General features: G+C 45.7%; 1 protein-coding gene across 3 annotated transcripts in view; it reads left to right on the top strand.

The window, feature by feature from the left end:
* GFRA2 (GDNF family receptor alpha 2) overlaps positions 1-23314 on the top strand; it is a 152364-nt gene that overhangs the window by 90558 nt on the left and 38492 nt on the right. The window lies entirely within an intron of this gene.

Below are 23314 nucleotides of genomic sequence, written 5' to 3'. Positions count from 1 at the left end.
TAATGGGTCACAACAGAACATTCTCTGAGTTGCTTATGTTGGACTTATCGTTGCGTGTGTGTGTGTGTGTGTGTGTGTGTGTGTAGGGCAGATTGATTGCTGGAGGCGGCCATTCTGTTTGGAGAAGAGGACCAGCAAGGTGAGAAACATTCATTGAGGTGGACTGGCCCAGTACCGAGAAGGATGGACTCAAACATACCAGTGATTGTGAGGTTGATTCAAGACTGGCAGTGTTGCATTCTGTTCTATATAGTTACTGTGAGATGTCAAATTAATGCTATCTGAAAGGCACTCAAGCGTTGAGGACTTCCCTTCATAGGGTCGCTATGAGTCGCCTGCGACTTGACGGCACTTAACAACAATAATATCAACATAGAGAGAGAGATCAGCTGGCCCAGTGGACAGAAAGCGATGCTACCAAACCAAAGGTGGGTGACTTTTAATCTGTGGCCCTCGGGCCTGTCCTTCATTGTTTTTATTCAGACATTCCTCTAGGTCATATAGCCCTGGTGTACAAGTTGCCATACTGTGGTCACTTGTGGTTGCTATGAGGCTGAACACTGTGACACTGATGTGTCAAATGCGTTAATGGTTGGCTACCCAATGTGGACAGAGAGTGGGGTGGAGCTCTCCAATTAAAACAAGCTTGGAAGGAGGAGTGACATCCACTTCCATAATAGCTTGCCTCCGGAAACCGTGTGAACCTGGAGAGAGGATGTAAGGCACCCAAGCGTAGAGGACTCTCCTTCATAGGGTCGCTATGAGTTGCCTGTGACTCGACGGCACTTAACAACAACAGCAACAACCTAGCTCTTTGTCTGTAACCTTACTTAGAGTAGAACCAGGACATTCAGTTATACACAGAGATTAAGATGTTGCTGCTGTGTAGAGCAGGCTGGCAATTTTGGGACCTCTCCCTGCAGCCTGCCTGGCCCAAGGTTTGCTGCTGTAGTGCTGCATGCTTTCTCCTGAACCTGTGGCTCTTCCCTCTTGGTCAGTCTACAGGGAGCGCTCTCTGAGTGAGCACAGTGATCTGCTCAAGAGAAGAATCCCAAGGCATATTCTTCAGAGAGCAGCAGGGTGAGATAGAGTTGAGCTATCCCGGCTTCAGATCCTGGCCTCAGCAGTTGTGTGAGCTTGGAAAAAATCTTTAATACTTCAGAGCCGTTGTTTTCTTTCTAAAAATAAAAACAGCAGTACCTGCCCTGAAACTCTTCAGTCCATTCAGCAGGACTTTTGTGGAGCTCCTTTTCTAGGTGTCTAGTACTCAGGGCATGGGCGGATGCTCAGGACATGGGGTGAAGCCCTGAGGAGCCACAGGCTGGTGCTGGCTGTGAGGCAGAGGCTGCCTGGACTTGGACATGGAGGGGTTATTGAGAGAGGCTTCCTGGAGGTGACCTCTGAATGTGATGAGGAGTAGACATAGACATGTCCTAACCAGGAGGTAGTTGTGTTTGGTTCCTTACAGAGAAAATACATATGTAAAAGAGGGGCTGACCTACAGAGCTGAAGGGAAATAAGCTTACCAAAGTCTTACACATTTAGCCAAGGCATTTGGATTTTATCTGGAAGACAACAGGAGCCATGGAATATTTTAAGCAAACAGGTGACACAAATAAATCGGTATTTTTAAAAGAGTCCCCTGGCAGCTCTGCTGTGCAGAATGGATTGGAAGAGAAAGGCTGGCATCCAGTTGGGTGGCCTGTGCTAAGGCCAAGGTAAGGGGGAGAGAGGAGGTGGGTCTGAGGGATGCTTTAGAGACCTTTAGAGGTCATTACCTTGTGAACACGAGGGCTGGAGGGGGAGGTAGCTGTCTAGAACACTGCCAAGGTTTCCGACCCAGTGGGCAGCTGGCTGACTGTGCCATTTCCTGAGACGATGTAGCTGGAAGAGAAGGTCTAGGTGAAGAAGGGAGATCTTTGGGATTTGAATGAGCTGTTTGAGAGCCTTTGGAATATTGCTGAAGCATATTTATATATATGGGAATTTAGGAGAGAAGCAGGAGTTTGAGATCTAGATTATGAGATTAAGTGAAATAATGCATGAAAAGCAGCAAGCATTGGGCCTGGCACACAGGCACACGGTAAACATTAGCTCCTTCAAAGAGTTTATAAGCTCATTTGGGGAGACAAGCCCACATGGGTGAAAACATTAAATAGGAATATGAGGCCCTGGTTAATTAAGTGTTGTAAGGATTAAACTGCGTGCTGCAGTCACTCCGAGAAGGGAGAGCAGAGCAGCTAGAAGAAGAAGGCAGGGTGGGGTGGAGATGGGGTGCTGCAGCTGGACCAGTAGGAAGGCAGGGATTCTTAGGGGCAGAGCCCACCCTTAGAGGTTGACAGCACTGAGCAAAGCCTGCTGGGAGCAGGGGAACACTGCTTTGCTCAGAACAGAAGTGCAACTCAGGAAGAGGGATATGAGTGTGTGTTTTGAGACGGAGCTTTGTAATGCTCTGGGGAGGTCACTGAGCAGATGGATTTTCCCCAGGCCCTTCCTGGCCTTCTGGCTCTCTTGCTCTCGTTCATTGCCATGGAGTCAAACCAACTCATAGCTGACACTCCAGGGAATTCCCAGAGGCTGTACGTTGCACAGGAGATTGCACATCCAGCTGCTGGTGGATTTCATCTGCCCAGAGAGGTGCTGCCTTTAGTTTAGCACCACAGCCCCCTGCCCTCAAGACCACTGGAGCCTCCTACCTAACAGTCTTCAAATCCAGGAGGTTCAAAGTTCTCTAATCCTGTTGCTTAAAAGAAATATATTTGGTTACAAGAGTCTTGGTTTAGGGATTACACTAAATCATAGTACTACTACCTCAGTTCAAATCCTATCTCTTCTAGTAACTAACTTTGTCTTTGATCTTGATGCGAATCAGAATGAGTTGCTTTGTTAGATAGTGAGCTCCCTGTCCTCCAGGGTCCAGAGCAAATACTGAGGGCGCACTCCCAGTGTCGGGTTAGATGGCCTGTGTAGGTTGCTTCAGCGCATGCGTAACTCAGACAGACCTCATGCCGCAAGGGGTTGAATGAAGGGCATGGATTTTATGATCAAGCAGAGTTCCATGCCTTTTGTTTTCTTTTTCTCTCTCTCCTCTCGTTGCCTTTTTGATCTTTGTCTTCTTTCCCCTCCCTCTTTTTCTCTCCCTTGCCCACTCCCCTCCTTTTTTCTCAATGCTCAAAGTGAAATGGAATGTACTCTTTTTGCTGATTACAAAATCAATAGGTGCTCCCCATAAAAAATAAGACAGGAAGGTATACCAAAGGGAGTAGAAATCATTTGCAGTCCTAACACTCTGAAATAAGCACGACTGACATTTTGGAGAGTGCATGCTTCCAGAATTGTTTATATACACACATTTACTTTAACAAAAACTGTGCCATGCAGTACATGCTGCTTTGCAATCTATCATTTCCTCCTTTCTAAATATACATTTCCCCCCAATCACAATATGTGTATGTTTAGATTTTGATTTTCAGTGTAGTTTTCCCTTTTGGTTTTGATGTGAATGAGCATCTTGTCTCTCTTTAAGCATGTGTCCATTCATTCATAGAAGTTAAGAAATGTGCTCTTTGTTAGATAAAGAGGCAGGCACATTCTACGTCTCCAGAGAGAAGGGGATACTGAGGCAAAAGACCTTTTGGGAATTCTGCAGTTTTGGGAATTGCAGTTTCCTCTCGTACAATTTACGGCCTTGGTGACCCAATGGCAGGTAAGCTCTGAGTAAGTTTTGATTCCGTGGCAGTGAGTTTGAGTTTTGTTTATGAGTTTTCTGTTCTTAGTGTTCCAAATACTTAAGGCGGCCGAGTGGCTATCACAAAGGCATGTGCTTCAAATCCATCAGCTGCTCTGCAGGAGAAGGTTGGGCAATCTCCTCCTGTGCGATTAACTGCCTCTGAAAACCAACTGGTGGGTCCGAAGTGGTTCAGTTCTGACTCATTGGCACAGAACAACAATATAACAAAAAGCAACTAACAGAAAGTTTAGTGGTTTTAGTCCATCCAGAGATGCTTGGAAAATAGGTATGGCTTCCTTCTTCTGAAAATTCATAGCCTTCTTGAAAATGCTATGGAGCATGGTTCTACTGTGACAGCCAGGATCGTGAGGAGTCAGAAGACACTTGCAGCAACTGGTTTTTATGTTGTTGTTTCTTTTCTTTCTTTTTTTTTTTTTTTGGTTTGGGCATATTTTCTGCACTCCGTTTTTGTAACAGTTTTATTTCTCTGGGGGGAGTTTTAAATAAGCCAAGCAAGGATCATCGCCTGCTACTTGCTAATCCTCCCTTAGTTTTTAGCAGGGATGATTTCAAATCCCTAGGAAATCAACAAGTAGTTGCTACCAAGGGGCAAGCAGAGAGCACATAAAACTTGGGGGCTGTAGCGGTGAGGTAATTAAGCTGCCAACTTTCCCCTGCTAATGGAAGGAAGTGTGGAGCTGTAATTGCAGATGTGGGCTGTTCTCTCCCAGCAGTTGGGCAGGGCTGGGAGAAAGCTGATCTAAGCAAACAGGTCCTGGCCGTCTGGGTCTCCTGTTTCCTTCTGGCTCTGAGTGCCTTTCTAAAAACCCACGGAGAAGGCAGCTCTTGCTATCACCTGACTGGCCTGTTTCTGCAGAGCCACTGTGAGGAGACGTCTCTTACTTTGCAGGCTCACTCTCTTTTGGGCCTGTGCCTGGTCTGGTAGAGGGGCCACAGAGAGAGCACCAGATGTAGCATCTGTACTGGGATCATTGGTGGGAAAGGTGGGTTTTCCCTTCACTGTCTGTGACCAGCAGAGAGCTCTGGAACTTCCTGCTCCTTGACCCGAACACCGTATCTCATCTCCTGTCCATGCTTGAAAAAGGATTGGTTCAGAAGAGAACACTCCTGGTAGGAGTGTGCATAGTAAGGGTGCCTGGCGGGAGCCGAGAGGAGAGGGTTGCATCAGGAGGAATGGATAAATTACTAAGGTTCTGACCTTGACTTCACTAGCTGTAGTGTGACAAGTCTTACTCATAAGAGGAGGAATATGTGCTATCTGGGAAGGTGACAACTATAAGGCAAAAGAAGATATTGTACCCGCAAATGGCTGGATAGGGCTCCAAAGATCAATGATTCCACCTTGAACTAGAGCTAGAGGGGATATTAAAGATCACCCCATACCAAACCTTGTGAGTGCAGAAACATCAACCCAGAGAGGTAAAGCTCTTTGCCCAAGGTCACACAGCTAGGGAGCGGCAGGATCTAGAATAGGACCACTTAGACTCCCTAGTCAGTGCAAAGACACATTGTTCTACAGGGTAGCTTTGGACTGCAGAGAGGGCACTGGGTGGCAAGTCAGAAACCTGGGTCCAACACTGGGGGAACGGCACACCCCTGAGTCTCAATTTCTTTATAAAACGTAATGGTCTGTCCTATTTTATAGCAGTGGTGTTATGCAGTGTTTGTCTTTTTATGACTGATATCTTTCACTCAGCATAGTGTCCTCCAGTTTGCCCCATGTTGTGTAACGTTTTACGAGTTCATTGTTTTTTAATGCTGTGTAGTGTTCCATTGTGTAAGTGTGCCATCATTTTTTACCCATTCATTTGTTGATGGACACTTGAGTTACTTCCATCTCTTTGCTTTTGTGAATAATGCAGCAATAAACATGGGCGTGTATACACACACACATGCACAGAATAACGGAGAAGAAGGTACGGACCCTGCGCACCTCCCAAGGTGGTTGTAGAAAGTGAGAACATGAAGGTGCTTACTGTGGAGTGCCATGTTGAGGCCCTCTTCAGTGCACCTGTTTAAAGGTGTTCTGTTTCCCAACTCTACCTATACCAACGGGAGAAAGATGGGGCAGCCGTGAGGCTGCGGGGCAGATTGCCACAGAATGGGGTCGGGGCAGGACACCAGGGCAGGCAGAGTTGGTGCTCAGATACATGCAGAGTCTGGAGGTGTCTTTGGGCTCCTGGCCATAGACAGAAGGTCTACAAGATCAATCGGATCCTGAGCCAGACCAGCCTGATGAAGGGGAACTCGCCTCTGCTTCCCTTGCCTTTCCTTCCAGCACTTTCCCAGACAGTCCCAGTGCTTGCAATCGTGCCAGAGGAGCCCGGCCGGCCCATGGACACTGAGTCGGGATAGGAGAGGGCAGGGGCACAGGGCATCCGTCTACTGGGGCCACCTCCAGTCCGCCCCCTCCTGTTCTCCTCAAAGCCTCAGGCCTGCATTCCTTTTCTCCAACTGTCCCCCACCATCCTTTCCCCTCCTGATCTACCTACTAGAGGTCAGTGGAAGAAAGGAGGGGGAGAAACAGAAATGATGATGACTTTGATTTTTTTTCCCCTCACTGGAGCCCAGGGAGGGCGGTTGTTTTGCTTCCTGGACCTCAGCGGAGAATTCTCTGCCAGACAATCATCTCGGCACTTTCATTGCTTTCTGATGCTCCTCTAACTGCGCAGGGTCGGCTATTAAATGGTCATCAAACCTCAGCCTCTATCCCATCAATAGTCATAAAGTTGGGGAGATAAAAGCCATCAGTTTTCCATTATAGCTGAAAGCAATACTGTAGATAGCTATTTTCTGAATGCTGCAGATAGATGTATTTTAACTCGAGCTGGGTTTCCAGTGGCCCCCAGCTCAGCCACAGGCCCTGCTGGGTCTGGAATAACCTGCCAGGTGGTTAAAATAGAGGAAGGACTGATCATGACTTTCCTTTCCTCAAAAAATTGCCTGGTAAGTTCCTTAGGTTTGGGGTGCTGAGAGGAGCCGTTCACTTTTTCTCTAGGCAGGTGTTGGAGATAATTGCAAGGAGATGTAGTTTTCTTACTCTAATGAGAGATGACACACTTCTGTGTAATTTCAGGCATGGGGCCGGCCAGGGACTTGGCACAGGGATGTTTTGTGGTTGTGGTGGCCTGTGCTGTCGAGTCAGGACTGCCTTCATAGTTGACTGTCCAGCAGGTTTTCAGAGGCAGTAAGTTACATGGGAGGAGATTTCTCATCTTTCTCCCTTGAAGCAACTGGTAGATTTGAACCCCTGCCTTTGGGTTGGCAGAGCAGCTCTTTACCACATGGCTACCAGAGCTCCTTTGTTTAGTTGTTAGTTACTGTCCAGTTGGACGCCATGCACGATGAGATAGGCCAGTGGTGATCACCAGGACTTGCTTCCGAGTTAACTTCATCTGGTAGCCTTACTGAAACCTGTTTAGCATAACAGTGTGCAGCACATAACCATTGACAATTGGGTGATGGCCGTTTTTGAGGTGTATTGGCTTGAAATCTAAACTGATCGTTATCATTCCTCAAAGAAGGTGATAATTATCCCATTAAACTCACCCCTTCACCTAAACCAGGTTGTTATTGTTATTATCTGCTTTCGAGTTGCTTGTGACTCATACATACAACAGCCCTAAACCCTGCTCTGTCCTGTGCCAATCTTATTGTCTCTTGTACACCTGCCGTCATGACCCCAGTCACTGAATCAATCCATCTCATCAAAGGTCTTCCTCTCTTGCACTGTCCTTCCATCCTCCCAAACATGATGTCCCTCTCCAAGAACTGATTCCCTCCTTGCAACATATCCAATGTATGTCAGACAGAGCCTCAGAATCCTTGCTTCCAAGGAGCAGCCTGGTTTCCACCTCTCAAGGACAAAACTGTTTATTTTCCTAGCAGTCCATAGTATATTCAATACTCTTCTCCAGCACCACAGCTCAAAAGCATCACTTCTCTTTCTATCATCCCTAGTCATTGTCCAGCTTTCTGATGCATAGAAACATTCTTCTAGGTCATATAGTCCTGGGATGTCCACTTGCTATACAGAGGTAACTCGTGGTTGCTGTGAAGCTGAACACTGTGACACTGATATGTCAAATGCGTTAATGGGTACCCATGGTGGACAGTGTTTGGTGGAGCTCCCTGATCAAACAGGCCTGGAGACAGGAGTGGAATCCACTTCCGAAATAGCTTGCCTCCAGAAACTCTTACGAACCTGGAGAAACAATGAAAGTTAAACAAGCATTTAGGTCTTTCATTCATAGGGTCTCTATGAGCTGCCTATGACTTGATGGCACTTAACAACGACAACAACAACAACAACAACAACAACAACAACAACAACAACATGTCCTGGATCATGTGCATCTTAGTCTCCAGACTAATGTCATTGTTCTTCAGTACTCTGGAGAGGTCTCTAACAACAGAGTTTCCTAGGGAAATTTGCCTTTTGATTTCCTGGGTGCTGGTACCAAGAATGTTGACTGTGGAGCCAAGCAAACTAAAGCTGTTAACAGTCTCAATCTCCTCACTATCTGCAATGATGCTGCTAATCACCCAAGTGGTGAGAATCTTTGTTTTTTTTGGATGTTGAGCTTCAATCCGTATTGAAAGCTTTAGTCCTTAACCCTCTGCAGCATGTGCTTCAGGTCCTCCCTCAAGCGGGTAGGTTACTGATAATTTGAGAGGAATTTGAGGAAGCCCAGGGACAGAGGTCACAACCTGCCAGCTGGGTTTGGGTGGGACAAGAGAGGCAGCAGAGGGAGCAGATGATGGAGGTGGTGGTTGAGGGGAGGGGGAAGTGACCGCTCCTGATACACAGTCCCTGGAAACGTCTCACAAACAAGCAAGCCATTTGGAAATGGATTTTGCAATCAAAACAGCCCGACAGTGAGCAGCCATCAGATACATTCTCAGAATGAACTTTTTTAAAGCGCTCAAACTCCAGGCCTTCCTGACTCGTTCCAGAAGAATCTGAGTCTGAGCACCTCTGCTTGCTTTCCGACCGCAGCCTCCACTCTCCCTGCAGCTCCAGTTCTTGGCTCTCTTTTCCAGGCACCCTGCTCAGGGCTCCTGGACAGCTAATTTACCTCTGGTTTTCCTGCTTAGGGGGCTTTGCTTGGGCTGGTGCCCGGACCTGGAATGTCCTCCTCAGTAAATGGAAAATGCCCGCTCATCTCACCAGACTGTTCTCTTTGACACTTCTCAGCCTTTTCCAGAAGGCCGTGTTCTCTGTTTCCTTTGCGCCAATACCACTTTGTTCAAGCCCATATCAGAGCTATTCTTAGGATGTGTTATAATTGTGAAGTGTGTGGATTTTATTCCTTTACACTCTGGGTCAGATCACATTTCTGATTTTTCTAAATCTGTTGCAGATTTCCCCCTCCTCAATTTAGCCAGCAGGAAGGAAACAGAAGTCGCAGGTTACTGGAAAAAGGATTGAGTGAGGGGTGAGAGAAGGTGGGGAGGTGTTGCTCCTCCTGTCAGCCTCTCAGTGGGGCTTCTAGGGTCCTCTTGCCTCTGCTGCATACTCCGAGTACATCCATGGTTCCAGTCAGGGTTATAAACCCCACTGAATCCAGATGTGCACAAAGAGAACCCCCACTTCTTCCCTCAGACCATGGGACTGTTCAGTGCTCACAGCAGCATCTCATGTGGCCCCAGACAGAGGGACCTAGGCCCTCAACACCTGCAGAAAATACCTTCTGTAGCTCCGGGGAAGTAGATTTCCTCCCTTCCCCAGTGGGCATCTGTTCTCAACACTGAGACCTGTGGACCTCTTACTACTCACTCTGTCTAGCTCTTGGCATGCCTCCTTAGAGGCTGTTGAAAACAAAGCCTCTGGCAGTAGGGAAATCCAGGATTCTTGGCCTCATACTCCTACTGGTCCTCTGAGAGTGTGCTTGGGGAAAGGAAGAGGGAGGGAAAGCACCTTTTGCTATTTTTTTTTATTCTTCCTGCTGTGCATTTCGGAAGGTAAGAGTAGATTCTCCACCTGCTCCTCTTGGACCTCCTTCCCTGCTCAGGCCTCGAGTTCCCAGGCCAGGTGGCTTGTTCACCGACTCTTGCACCTCACACAGGAATTGGCATGAAAAAAGGGTGCAGTTCACGCTCACTCATGCTACTGTCGAATCAGAACTGACTCATAGCTGACCCTCCAGTGGGTTTCCAGACACAAGAAATCACATGAGAGGATATTACACATGATGCTCTCTTGGAGCAGCTGGTAGATTTGAACTGATTGCCTTTGCATTGGCAGCACAACTCCTTACCACCAGACTTGCAGTTCTTGAATGTTCTTTGTCTCCTTAAACTGGAATGACAATATAGCTTTTTTTTCCTTTTTGATGACACAGTGTTATCCTTTGACTCTCAATTAAATGACACAGATGGTGTAGGGTGATACCTTCAGGTAGGTGTTACTGGCTTATATAAAACTGTTTGCCCCTATATTAATCAGCCTCAGACAACTGTGGTTTTTTCAGTCGTTGCATTTTGTTTTTCTCATCTTTCTATCTCTTGCCTTATAGCTGCTGTCATTTCTTTACTGAAGGTTCTGTCTACCACTGGAAGCTTCCTCTGTCACCTTCTCCTTTTAATTTTTTTTTAAATGGATTTTCATGGAACATAGAACTAGATAACTGAGTGCATTAGAATTATGTATTCACTGGGAGTTATTAGACTTTAAGTGAGGAGATAAAGGATTTTTAGGAATAAAATATCTGTTTTAGTGTACAAACTTTACACTATCTATTCAGGATCCTGCCTCTGTCTTGGCAGACGGCCAGATCAGTGACCTACAAGGTGCTGTTACAGTGGAGCCCGTTTAGATTAAAAAATACATATTTTAAGATGACTTTGGAGAAGGGACAAGATAGCATATTAAAGTCTTTTAGAATTAGACTTGGCTCAATTGAGATCAGTAAGGATAGTGGACCTGCCAGGATGCCTCCTTGTTTGTCTGCAAAACAATACAACTAGATCGTTATCATCCCTAGCATTCTTTGATGATTTTTACCCTTTTTTGTCACCAACTGGTAGGTGCAGTGATGTGAGTGAGGATGGTCCCCAGGGGTGGACTTGTGACACCAGCACAGATGGTCATTCAGAGGCTGAGACCATCTTCCTGGGGCTGTCATCTCCTCACTGTGAAACACAGGGCAAGTGTCTCTTTTCGTACTTCTCTGTCCCTCATACATCCATACACTTACATAGTATTCATAAATTCACAATTTTCATATCCTCATGCCTCCTTATATAATGAAGAGGAGCAGAATGGCACAGAAATACAAAGCTTTACTCCAGTCAGCCTTGTTAGGAGAAAAGACCTGGTGATCTGCCCCTGAGACGGTTTTAGCCTCACTCACTCACTCACCCACCCACCCACTGCCATTGGGTTTGAACTGACTCGCAGTTGACCCTCCACTGAGTTTCACAGGCTGTGAATCACACAAGAGGAGTTTGCCCATCTTCCTCCTACAGAGCAGTTGGTAGATTAGAAGTACCAGAGGGGTTCAGTCTTTGGGTTAACAATGCAACCCCTGCAGCCTCAACCATGAGGGCTCCTCCAATTTTAGCCTAGGAAACCTTACAGGGTCAGCTTTACTCTGTTGGTTAGAGTTTCTGTATTTTGGGGTCAACTTGATGGCACAATCAAATTGGGAAGCTCTGGTGATGGAACTTTGGTGGCCTCGTGGTAAGCTGCGCTGCAATTCCAAAGTCATGTCAGTCAAATTCACCAGCGGCTCTGTGGGAGAGGGATGGACAGTCTCCCATCTTTAACTGCCTCTGAAAAACCCTCTGGAGGGTCAGCTGTGAGTCAGTTCTGACTCTGTGGCATACAACAACAACAACAACAACAACAACAACAACAACAACCACAACCTTGCTGTTGTGTGCCATAGAGTCAGAACTGACCCATGGCTGACCCTCCAGCAGATTTTCAGAGGCAGTTAATCAGATGGGAGGAAATTGTCCATTCTTCTCCTATGGAGGAGCTGGTGGACTTGAACCATGTGCTTTTGTGATTACAGCACAAATTCTTACTATTAGGTCACCAGAGCTTCCTTAAGTAGTGACCTTGTGTAGGGCAAATGAGTAAGTTTGTTATTACTAACTGAAAAGTTAGAAGTTTGAGCTTACTCAGAGATGCTGCCAGGGAAAGACATGTTTCCAGAAAGTTCCAACCATGGATACCCGATGGAATGGAGTTCTGCCCTGTGACACCTGGGGTCCTCATCAGTCAAGGTCAGCCCAGCAGCAGCTGGCTGTTCTCTGGGGAGAGCACGTGATAAACACACTTGACTACCAACCAAAACAGAGCTCTGATAGCATAGTCTGTAGTGAGTTGCACCGCGGATCCAAAAGCCACATGCCTCCAGTGGTTCAAGTCCACCAGTGGCTCCATGGGGGGAGAATCAGCACTCTCCTTCTGTTGCACATTACAGCCTTGGAAACCTAAGCAGTCAATGATGAGTTGGAACCAACTTGATGGCCTTGAGTTGAGCTGAGTTGACTAAATAAAAAGTTCAAGTCCATGCTGAGGTATATGGGAAGAAAGGCCTAGAGCTGTGTATCTAAAAGGTCACAGCCATCGCAAACTCTAGAGAGCACTCCTCTGCAAGACGTGGTATGGTTTTAACTATTCAGGGAGTGCTGGTAGCCTAGTGGCAAGAAGCTGGGTTGCAATCCTGAAGGCACGTGGTTCGAGGCCACCAGCTGCTCCTTGGGACAATGATGGGCAGCCTCCTCCTATGCAATTAACTGCCTCTGAAAACCTGCAGGAGGGTCAGCTATGGGCTGGTTCCGAGTATACAACAACAACAACAACAACAACAACAACAGATGGCTTTAGCCAACTAATCTTTTTTCTCTCAGTTTAGGAGGTTGGATGTCTGAACACAGGGCGCTGGCTCTCTCTCTTCTCTCCTCTGGGTCCTCGTCTCTTTTTCAGCTTCTATTCCTGGCTTCCTTGGCAGACTTCATGTGTGGCATCTCTCTCCTTGCCCCTTTTGCCCTTGTTACTTCGAGTCTAATCTACTTTTTCTTTTTTAAATTTGTAAATTATCTTTTTCTAATCTGTCCTTTCATATCTCAAAAGTGATTGGCTCAAAACATCCTACATAGATAGACATGTCGTCGTTAACATAACAAAGGAAACCCAGTTCTCTAATGGAATGACATCCTCAGGTGGAGGGGCTAGGATTTATAGTAGGTACCTTTAGAGGACACAGTTCATTCTATAACCTGACAGCAGCTGGCTTTTAACCTTAAATTGCTCCAGCTGAAACAAAATGAGTGAATTAAATAAGCCTTCTCTGAACTTCTGTCTTTCACCAGCTGTGATTTGCCTTATCTTTGAAATTTGGGAGAATAAAGGCGGGAGAGTAGGTGATCCAAAGAGAGCCCTGAGGCTCAGGTTACTAATCACACTCCTGCACTCAGCAAGGCCAGAAAGCCAAAGGCTTTGCCTCCTGTCATTCTGCACCCTTCATGATTATGTAAATGTGCAAGAGGGTGGGGGAATTGGTGTGTGTATCATGAGTGTTGTGTGTATGTGTGCATGTAGATGTGAACTGTGGGGGGAAAGAAATGTACCTGAGAGACACAGGTGGGCAGAGCCAGTTCTGGAGTGGCTGGGTGGGCTGTGGGGAGAGGACGCCTCCCTTTACAGGGATATGCAAGCCTCAAGCGCCCACTCACTCAGGACAGTGGATGCTGCTGGAAGCATGACCTCAGGTAAAGCTTCCAGGTGGGAGCTTCATTTCCCAAATGAAAAGAGTAGGCGAACTGATACCTGAGCTTCTGTGCAGGCACACAGGGAATCCATAAAAGATATTTACAATCCCTCCCCCACTTAATTCCTTCTGCTGGAGTAGGGTATACAGGGACCTCTTTTGGCTTAGTGGCCAGAAGTACACTGCACAATCCTGAAGGCACATGGTTTGAATCCACCAGCTGCTCCGTGGGGAGAAGAATGCCTCTGAAAACTTGCCTGAAGCTCAGATCTAGGTGGGTTCTGACTCGACCGTACACAATAACAGAGAGTTCTGCAAGGGTCTGCGCTGGGGCTCTGCCACCTTTTGGGTTCTCTGGGGTGGACCACTCTGGGATGGAACATCACTCCAATGTGTCCCCAGGTCACTGCACCTCTAACCCTACGTTTTCTAGGTGTGAGAAGAGGTCCTTGATCTTTTTAGCTGTTCCCTGTAGCTTCTAGACTTTCCAGACCCAGAAATCTGGGAACCAGGAAGACTAGGGTGGGCTCTGGATTCCAAGACTTCTTTTCCCTTGGGGATCTTTCTCTGTGATGATCTTCCCCTTCTGTGGTCTCAAAAAAAGGAATATGCATTTCTGCTCCCCTTTATTGCCCAGGTTCCCATGAAAATGCCTGCCCACTTTTTTGTAACCCATAGTTTAGCTGAGACCAGGCTGTGTATTAATTCTCAGTAAAGGCTCCAGAGGTTAAAAGGGGACTGACGTGGAACCTCTATCTAGGTTATCCATTTTTCTCAAGACTTGGATTTCCATTTAACTTGGTGTTCTTTGCTTTGTTCTTAGTCTGCTCATGTGGTGAGCATGTCCATGAACTTATGTACAAGACCTGTGAGATCCAGATTACAGAGGATCTCATCTGTTGACACTGGAAACAGCACTCTTTCATGGAAGCTGGACTTGTCTGAAAGGCTGTGGTCTTCCTGATTGATGAATAGTAATATCAAAACTAGCTTTTCCTAAGATCTTGTGTGTTAGGCACAGTGTTACAAATTTCCAGGTCCAAGTTCAAATAATTTTCATACTGTGAGGACACTTTGAGGTGGCACCAATATTACTTCTCTATATTCACATAAGGAAACTGGAAATCAGACAATGCAAGTGGCTCACCCCCAGGGTCACACAACTAATAAGAAGTAGAGTAAGAATTTGAAGGGCTGACTTCAAAGGCTGTATTTTCAGTGTTATCATGTACTAGCTCTCCAAATGTAGTCTGCGGATTTCAACCTTCAGAATCAACTGTTTTTTTGTTATTATATACCATTGAGTTTCCTGCGATTTATAACTCTGAACCCTGCCCTTTCCCGAACTCCAGTTCATGTGTCAATGCATCTCAGCTTGGGTCTTTCTCTCCTGCACCGTCTCTCCACCCTTCCAAGCATGTTGTCCTTTTCAAAGATTGGTCCCTCCTGGTCACATGCCCAAAATATGTGAGACAGAGTTTCAAAATCTTTGCCTCCAAGGAGAAACTGGTTTCACTCTCTCCAAGACAGACTTATTTGTTCTCCGAGTGTCCACGGTATGTTCAGTACTCTTCTTTAGCACCACAACCGAAAGGCATAGATTCTTCTTCTGCCATCTGTACTCATTGTCCAGCTCTCTGATGCATACCAAGTAATTGGAAGACCATGGCCTCAGTCAGGCACACCTTCATCACTAGACTGATGTCATTGCTCTTTTTAGCTCTTTGGAGAGGCCCCTGTCAGCTGAGTTCCTCAATGAAATTAGTTTTTTAATTTCTTGACTTTTGGTGCCAAGAATGTTGATTGTGAAGCCAAAGGAGCAGAAATTATTAACAACTCCAATCTCTTCTTCACCATTATGGTGCTACCCACTGGTGCAGTGGTGAGAATCTTTGTCTTCTTGATGTTGAGCTTCAATCCATATTGAAGATTACAGTCCTTGACCTTCTGCAGCAAATGCTTCAGGTCCTCCTCAGTTTTGGCAAGCAAGGTTGTATCCTCTGTGTAATGTAGTTCCACCAATCCTGATGCCACATTCCCCCTCATAAAGTCCAGCCTCCTGAATGAATGCTCTGTTATGCCTACAGACTGAAAAGGTGTGGAGACAGGATACATCCCTGGTGCACTCTCTTTCTGATTTTGAACCATGCAGTATTTACATGCTCTGTTCTGAGGTTTTGCATGAACACAATCAAATGTTCTAGGATTCCCATTCTTCTCAAAGTTAACCACAATTTGTTGTGATCCACACAGTCAAATGCCTTTGCATAGTCAATGAAACACAGATAGACATTCCTCTGGCACTCTCTGCTTTCTGCCACGATCCGTCTGACAATGGTGATAATGTATCTAGTGCCACACCACCCAGCTTGTATTTCTGGTAGTTCTTTATCAGTGCACTTTTACAGTCATTTTTGGATAATCTTCAGCTGGATTTGCTTGTATGTGATATTAGTGATACTATTTGATAATTTCCACACTCTCTCTGGTCACCTTTTTTTGGAATAAATATGGATCTCTTCCAGTAGGTCAGCCAGGTAGTTGTCCTCCAGATTTCTTAAGCTGAAAGAACTGAAGAACAAAGTCAAACCTTGAGTTGCAATAATTAAGGATGCTGTGGACAGAATATTGAATGATCCAGGAAGCATTAAAAGAATATGAAAAGAGTACACAGAGTCACTCTACAAAAATAAACAAAAAAACCCCCAAAACAAAACAAACAAAACAACAAACTGAGAGAGAAGTGTTTCATGAAACAGCATATGACCAAGAGGCAATGGTAATGAAGGAGGAAGTTCAAGGCTCTGAAGAACTGGCAAAAAGCAAGGCCCTAGGAATTGATAGAATACCAATTGACACATTTCAACAGATAGATGCTGCCCTGAACATGCGCATCTAGTTGTGCCAAGAAATCTGGAGGACAACTGTGGGGCCAACTAACTGGAAGGGATTCATGTTTATTTCTATCCCCACAAAAGATGACCTGACACAATCACTGTGGACTTACCAAAATGCTTATTCCTAGGTCCACCCTAAAACCTACTGAAATGGAATCCAGTTTGACTTGTTCCTTGGAGTGACTTTCTCCATGGGAAAGGCTGAGAATCTTTGCAGATAGCTATACCCTGTGGGACTGAGGGCTTGTGACTAGAGTGGTGCTTCTAGGATCCCTTGCTACATAGGCCTGTTGTTGTTGTTGTTAAATGCTGTCTAGTCAAGTATGACTCAAAGTGACGCCAAGAACAGCAGATCTGAATCCTGCCCTATCCTGTCTCATCTGGACCATCCCTGATGCACTTGAGCCCATCAGCAGTCACTGTATATCAAGCCATCTCACTGGAGGTCTTCCTCTCTCTTACAGATCCTCCACTTTTCCCTCTCCAACCATGATGTGCCTTTCCAAGGAATAGCCTCTCCTAGCAGCATGTCCAAAATATGAGACATGAAGCTTTATCATCCTTTCTTGCAAGGAACACTCTGCCTGTACTTTCCCCTAGACATACCTGTTCGTTCTCTGAGCAGTCTATGGAATAGTCAGTGTTCTTCTCCCACACCACAACTCAAAGGCATTAATTTTTCTTCTGTCATCCTTATTCATTGTCCAGCTTTTGCATAGCAAGTGATCGAAAAGACCAAGGCCTGAATCGGGCACGCCTTACCTAGACTTCCTTCTTATCTGCATGTGACCAAGAGTTTTATGTGCTTGTCTTTACCTTCTTTGCATTTTTTAGAACCACTCCATTGGTGACTGGCTTGTTTCTTGGCTGGAGAGTGACCCAGATCCACTTGTAACTCACTTGTATGGAACACCCAACACTTTATTTTTAAAAGCCAACTGACATTTTTACTGTTAAATACCTCTAGTTGCATATCCTTTGAAAAACCATCTATTTCCTGTGACTCCAGACAATCCCTGAAATAGGATGTCCTTGCAGAGAGACCAGCATAGAGTCAACAGGACAGATGGGCTGGCCAGCGCCTCAGAGACGCAGGGCATTCTGGTGTGGTGGCAAGTGCTGTCATCAGACAGGAAGAGATGCTCAGCCTTGTCCTCTGCTGACTGCCATGGTGCTTTAGTGCTTTCAGTCTGTGCCAGATGCCACACTCCTGTCTGGCCTCTCTAACACCTCTGCTGGGCACTCCTGCGCCTGGGAAAGCATACGCTGAAGACTGAAATCTAAGGCAATGCATGTGGTCACTCATCCTCCCTCCTTCCGGTGGCTGTGAATCCGGCCCCAGCACTCCCTGGAGGGAGAGAAACGCAGTGGAATTGCTGTCCCTAGAGCATCTCTGCAGAGTCCAAGCCCTCGGAGGGCTCTGTTGGGGCTTCAGCCAGTAAAGGCCAACTTGTAGAGGGAGGAGACCTTTGCGTCTCCCTCAGGGGCTGGGCTCAACCCCAGGTGGGCAACAGAGAATGTGAGCCTGGTGAGGAAAACCTCCCTTTGCAAGAATGACTGCCATGGCGGGGCACATATGGGGTCTCAGCCTGCATACAAATCAAACTGGGGAAGCATGAGATCAAGTGCTTGTGGAAATTGAAGAAGAATAATGGGGTAGGGTCTCCCACTTATCTCCAAGGTTGCCACTATCAGAGGAAAACCATCTTGTTGCTGTCACCGTGATTCCCAACCCTGCACACTTTGTAACAGTTGATAGATCATGGGAGGGCAATAGGAAAGGGCACTGACTGGTGGATATTGCTCAAGAAAAGTTGGAAAATACTAAGGGAGATTTTTCAAGGATGAAGAAAGGGAGTGGGGCTGGTAGACTTAGAACCTTGAGATGAGAGAAATGGGGCAGGGATGATCTGTGATGAGATGATTTTAGAGGAGGGACCAGTTGTTGGAGAGGGATGTCATACTTGGGAAGGTGGAGAGACAGTGCAAGAGAGGAAGACCCTCGATGAGATAGATTAATTCAGCAACTGAGTAATGGGAGTAGGTGTATCAGAGACGTTAAGATTGGCACAGGATAGAGCAGGGTTTAGGGCTGTTGTAAAGAGGGTCGCTATGAGTCACAGATGGCACATAACAACAACAACAACAACAGGTAGAAAGACTGAGGATCAATGCCTTTGTCTTTTGATGCTCGAGAAGATTATTGAATATTCCATGGACTGTGAAGAGAACAAACAGGTTTGTCCTGGAGAAAGTAAAACCAAGTTGCTCCTTAGAGGCTAGGATTTTGAAGCTGCATCTCACGTACTTTGGGCACTTGGCCAGGAGGGACCAGTCCTTGGAGAAGGATATCATGCTCGGAAGGGTGGAGGAACAGCTCAGGAGAGGATGATCCCTGATGAGATGGATTGATTCAGTGACTTGGGGTAATGGGGATTGATGTGTCAGAGACAGTGAGACTGGCTCAGGAGAGGGTAGGCTTCAGAGCTATTGTGCATAGGGTCCCTATGAGTCATAGCCATCTTGACAACACATAACAACAACAACAGGAAGAGAGAGGAACTAGAGAAAGATCACAGGGGCAGAAAGCAAGAGTTGGTAGGGCAGGTGTGACCCTGGGGGAACCAGCCTCCTCCTGGATACAAAGCCCAGCACCCTCTGAACTAGCACTAGCTCTGCCCTCCTGACTCACTTCCACCTTAGAGTCCTCTGTCTTAGACTCTGTTGTCACTATTCTATCCAGCCCCAGAGGGACCAGGTCTGTCCCACATTTGGACTGCAGCCCAACTCCTTTTCTCACTGTCTAGCAGCACTTCTGAAGGGACTGGTAGCCTCGGGCTTATCACATACAGACATGCCCTCAATCCAGGCTCTGGTACTCCGCAGCTGTGCAATATAGTCTTTTAGTTTTTCAAAGCCTCCGTATTCCTTTTCTCTGAAATGGGGGATATTGTGGTGCCCATCGCTGGGTGCTAGTGAGGATAAAACGACTCATGATTTTAAAGGTCCTCAGCAGACACGTAGTAAACATTCAAAATTGTTAGCCATTAATATTTATTATAAGTTTAGTAGACCTCCCAGTAAATGCGAAGGCAGAGCTAAAAGGAAGTAATTATAGAAAACACAGGCTGCATAAAAATACAGGTTTTCTAAGTGCAGGTTTTAGATCCTAAGTGTTTGGCTTGGTCAGACACTTAATGGCTCTCTCTCACCCTGGCTGGGTGTTGGGATTCCTTGACAGCCTTCTTCTTTGACTTCTTTGTCCTGCGACCCTTTCCAGGCTATACCTCTCAACCCACCCATTCTCGTCACTCTTCTGTTTGTGGATCCCGGCAGTCTAGGACATTGTATGGACCTGTAACTCTTGCTTCTTGTCAGAAGCTGGATTGGATTGACCTAGCTTAGAGGCCTCAGTTTTGAGAGGCACTCAAGAATATCTTTGGGGATGAGCTGGTATTAACCTTAATCTCCAATTTCAAATTGGTTGGCTCTGCTTTTCGGATGAAGGCTTGGGTGCCATCTTAGACTGTCTTCTGTGTGCTGACGCTACTCTCACTCCTGCAGCCTCTCCAAGTAGGATGCAATTGTTGTTGTTGTTAGGTATCAGGGAGGGAACTGTGACTCTCAGTGACCCTGTGAACAACAACTTGAAAGCTTGCCATCCTGTGTCATCCTCACTATCGCTGCCATGCTCAAGCTTCTTGTTACAGTTATTGTGTCAACACATTGTTGTAACTCCCTGTGTGAGAATAGTCCTCTCTTTAGCTGACTTTGCACTTTTCCAAGCATGATGTCATTTCCCCAGGACTGGTGCTCCCTGACAGCAGGTACAAAGTATGTGAAGTGAAGTCTCATTATCCTTGCCTGTAAATAATATCCTTGTTGCACTTCCCCAAGACACCTTTGTTTGTTCTTGGAAGCCCAGTCAATGCTTTTGCCAGCATCACAATTCAAATGTATTGATTCTTTTTAATATTCCTTATTTATTGTCCAGTTTTCACATGCATATGTTGCTGTTGTTGTTAGGTGCCATTGAGTTGAGTACGACTCATAGTGAGCCTATGAATGACTATTCTGAACCTTGCCCTATCCTGTGCAATATCTGACGACTCGAGCCATTGTTATACTCATGGTGTCAATCTACCTCCCTGAGGGTCTTCCTCTCATTCACTGACCCTCCACCTTTCTAAGCATGATGCCCTTTTCTAAGGACTGACCCCTCCTGATAACATGTTCAAAGTACGTACGATGAAGCTTTGCCATCCTTGTCTCTAAGGAGCTACACTTTCTCCAAGATGTATTGGTTTATTCTTTTGGATGTCCATGGGGTATAATACTATTCTTCCAAACCACAACTCAAAGGCATCTTCTTTCATCCTTAATCATTATCCAACTTTCAGATGAAAATCAAGTAATCTAAAAAGACCATGGCTTGAATCAGGTACACCTTAATTTTTAAACTGACATCCTTGATCCTTAGCACTTTGGAGAGGTCCTTGACAGCAGATTTTCCCAGTGCAACTCATCTTAGAATTTCTTGACTGCTGGTATGAAGGGTGTTGATTGTGGATCCAAGAAGGATGAAATCGTAGACAACTTTAATCTTCTCTCCATCTACCATGATGTTGCCTGCTGGTTCAGTGGTGAGAATTTTGTTTTCTTGATGCTGCAACAGGCACACTTTAGTCTTTAAACTGACACTTTTGCTCTTTAGGATTTTTATTTTAAAGAAGTACTTGATGGCAGATTTGTTCTACTCAAAAGAGGAATTGATTTTGAGATCTTCTGCATGAAGGTACAAGAACAAGTCCTAGCCTGGAAGACTATGATCCAGAAACTATGCTGTGGCTTCACTGACATCAACCACTGCAGCCTGTCAAGACATTGACTGTTTCCACGAGGCCTTCTACCAGGAGGATTGATTCTCTGTATGATACCATTACATGTGGTACTTGTATTTACGCGTGGATCAGGGGAATAAAGGGTCTTCCCTGCCAAGTCCCATAGTCCGATGGGATATATTATTCTTTATTTTGTTTATGTTCATATTTAGACATTCCACTGTATGGGAATCCTTAACACCTTCATCACATTAGCAGAATTCACCCCTTGAAGATTCTTTAACTGTGAAGTCTGACACCTGTCTGATCGCCATTCCCAGTTTGCCTCCTGGTGTAGGAAAGCACTGTGTAAGGCCCTCGAATGGCAGTGTTCCCCACTTGACTTCTGCAGACTTGCAGGAAACAGGAGTTTTTCTAGTGAGTGTTCAAAGAATATTCGTGTTTCTTCAGCTCCCATTGACTGAGTAACTGCCTACCTTCCTCATTACCACAGGATTTATATGTATCAAAACTTACCAGTCTCCATTCCAGAACAATTGTAGGTAGATTCTCCTCTTTTTTCCCTTGGAACACCACCATCCCTACCACCAGCAGTGTCTGGTGAAAATTCAGATTATACATATGGGTGTCTGTCAGTTTACCATTAGAGGGGTAAGGGGAAGCAAGAAGAAATGGCAGAAAACACCCGGATCCCGGGAGAAAAGACATTCTGTGGGGAAATATCTCCAGGCTTTCGTGCTGGGTCATGTACCTACATGTGAAGGAAGCTAGAGGACCGCTTCCTGGGACTTAAAGAATTGGAGTGCCTTGGTTTGATAGGCTTGTCTTACTTTTTATTTATTTTATTTTTTAAGTTTTATTTTATTATGTTGCCATAGGAAAAAAGATAATACATTTTTCTTTTTGTTTTCAGAATTTTTAAAAGACATATTTTTATTGATTTGCATACAGCAAATTCATATATATATTGTGTTTCATGTATTGACATTCTTTTTGACTTCCTTGGAGAAGACCCCCACATGGACTCTGTTGCTTCTTGGTGAGTCTGGGCTGTGGGTTTGTGGTTTGCTGCTTAGTTCACCCATCCCAGCCTCCATTTCTCCTGCCTTTTAGACTGCTTTTACTGGAGCTTCGCCTGGTGATGTGCTCCTGCTGTCTCCTTGCCAGGGAATTCTCCCTTGGCTGACACCCCAAGATACTGCTCCTTACCTTGGATCTATCTGATACTGACAACAGGAATGGGATAGAAGAACTGTAGCTTGTCATACAAGGATGCACTGTGCTTCAGTGATGCCACAGTCACCCTATTAGCTTGTGGGAAGGGGCTTGTATGAGTTACATTAGGGATCTACTTCTCACTTGAAATTTTCTTGAGAGGCTTAGAGACCTTCCCTTAGATCTGGATTGGAGAGTTTGGTGCGACTTCTTCCTCCCTAAGATTCAGCCACTGGTGCCCTTTAAAGGTTCTTGTTCTTTACAGAGGAATCTCTCAATTCTGCCTTAAGGATTTGCTCATTCTTACTTTCCTCTTATTGGTCTGTTTCTTATTTTGTGCCATGGCATTGACTTGATAAGCATCCCTCTTCCTGGAATTTCTCTCACCATTGCCTGGGATTTTGACCCAGATTCCCATTTCTCCTGTACTCCTTGGTCTTATCTTCTGTCTCTGAGGGGTGAGATGCAGGTATCTGTGAGGGATTCCCAATAGAAGCAATGGAGAACAAATGTGCTTGTTTTAAGGTGAATGCTTACAAACTCTTGATGAGCTAGTTAAGAATCATTCTTCAGCATTTTTTTTTCCACATAAGAATTGCTAGTTTTTCCCTTCCACTGGGCAGTAGTTGACCTGGGCACCTTATCTGTTCATTGCGTGAAGCAAGGGGCTCCAGTCCAAATTCCCAGGAGCTCATGGGTCCTGCTATTTAATTTCACTATAAGAGGATTTCAGTTTGTTTTCAGAGAGCTCACTGACTGGGACCAGTAGCCATCTGCTGTCCTTGGCTGGAGTTCTCTGCTGTGTTCTTATGGTTTCCCCTTGTTCCCCCCTGTACTTGGAGAGGCACCTTGGGAGGAGATGGCTCGCTGGAAGATGGAAAACAA

This window comes from Elephantulus edwardii, unplaced genomic scaffold, assembly GCF_000299155.1.
Source record: "Elephantulus edwardii isolate Elephantulus edwardi_28Jun2011 unplaced genomic scaffold, EleEdw1.0 scaffold00038, whole genome shotgun sequence".
Lineage (NCBI taxonomy): Eukaryota > Metazoa > Chordata > Mammalia > Macroscelidea > Macroscelididae > Elephantulus > Elephantulus edwardii.
Note: the sequence above shows the minus strand (reverse complement) of the source record. Positions and strands in the feature narration are given on the sequence as shown.